Genomic DNA, 1302 nt, shown 5'->3' with positions numbered 1-1302 from the left:
TGGGTCTGAAAAGGAAGGCTTAGTTCACTCAATATCTCTGTGCTTGAACTCAGACTATAAAATTCCTGGGCCTTCCTTGGTTTATGGGGCTATTTAGGAGATAAAGTTAGCAAGGGAATGGATTAGAGCACAAGATGGAATGGAGTTCAGAGACTTGACGGAACAATAAAACACTACTAGAATTGAAAGTTTGGAAACGACTTGGGGGATTCTTTTTTAAAAGAATGCTGGTAGTGGGATGAAGACAATTTCAGCCTGTTGGGGAATTTTATGTTAATGGAGGAGGCAGAGCAAAGGATTGCCTCAGTTGGCATTTAATCTCCATACTGGTGCTCTATAGCCATCAGGTTTATGGGTCTTGCTTTACCACAGCAAACATATGCAAGGACTTTCTTTGTTACAAACCAGGTACTGCGTATAGCCCTGGTGCTAAAAATGATAACATAATTTAAGTGTGGTTATTATTTCAGACAGTAGCTAGCTACTAATCATGGTCTGTAAAATGAGAAGGTGTTAGTAAACATTACTAAATGAATTTGATGTCAGAAACATACCAAATGACAGATTTTGGAGTTGTTTAGTTTTCTTCTTTGGCATTATGTCTGAGACATTACGTCTCAGAGATGGTTGAAGGGAAGCTTCACGTACTATAGCAAAGTTACCACTAGGTAGTGTCTTGAAGGCAATGTTTTACCATGAAGAAAACAAACAAACAAAAACCAAGCCAAATGCTAAAGTAAGTTTATAGGCAGTTTACACTGAAGCGAGGAACATAGACCATTTTAATTGAAATAAAATGTTAGCCTATGCAAAGCAAGGCAAATTGATCTTATATTTAACATTTCTGTTTTTCCTAAGGTGAAACGAAGCAATCTTATGAGGCAAGGTAATTTCTTGAAATATGCCTTTCAGTAGGCCTTTGCCTTATTGTATATAGTTTAAATGTTCATGCAACTGTTATCCAAGTTGAGATCACTTTTTATTTAAAATGGAACGATTCCTTCTGCTAGCCCTCAGAGTTTCTCTCCTGCCCCCCCCCATTCCTATACCTGATCATGCTTCCCTTTTACCTTCCCCCTCCCCTCTCCCACCTGGGATCCTCCCTCTGCCTCTCTCTGATGATTGCTTTCTCCTCTCTTCCAAGTAGGATTGAAATATCCTCACTTGGGCTCTTCTGTTTGTTAATCTTTAGTTCTGTGGATTGTATCCTAGGTATTCTGTATTTTTTTTTGGCTAATATACACTTATTAGTGAGTATATACCATGCAACCTCTGGGGGTAGGAGGTATGGGGACCCTCTGG

This window comes from Rattus norvegicus, chromosome 20 (genome assembly GCF_021556685.1).
Source record: "Rattus norvegicus strain SHRSP/BbbUtx chromosome 20, alternate assembly SHRSP_T2T, whole genome shotgun sequence".
In the NCBI taxonomy this organism is placed as follows: Eukaryota; Metazoa; Chordata; class Mammalia; order Rodentia; family Muridae; genus Rattus; species Rattus norvegicus.
Note: the sequence above shows the minus strand (reverse complement) of the source record.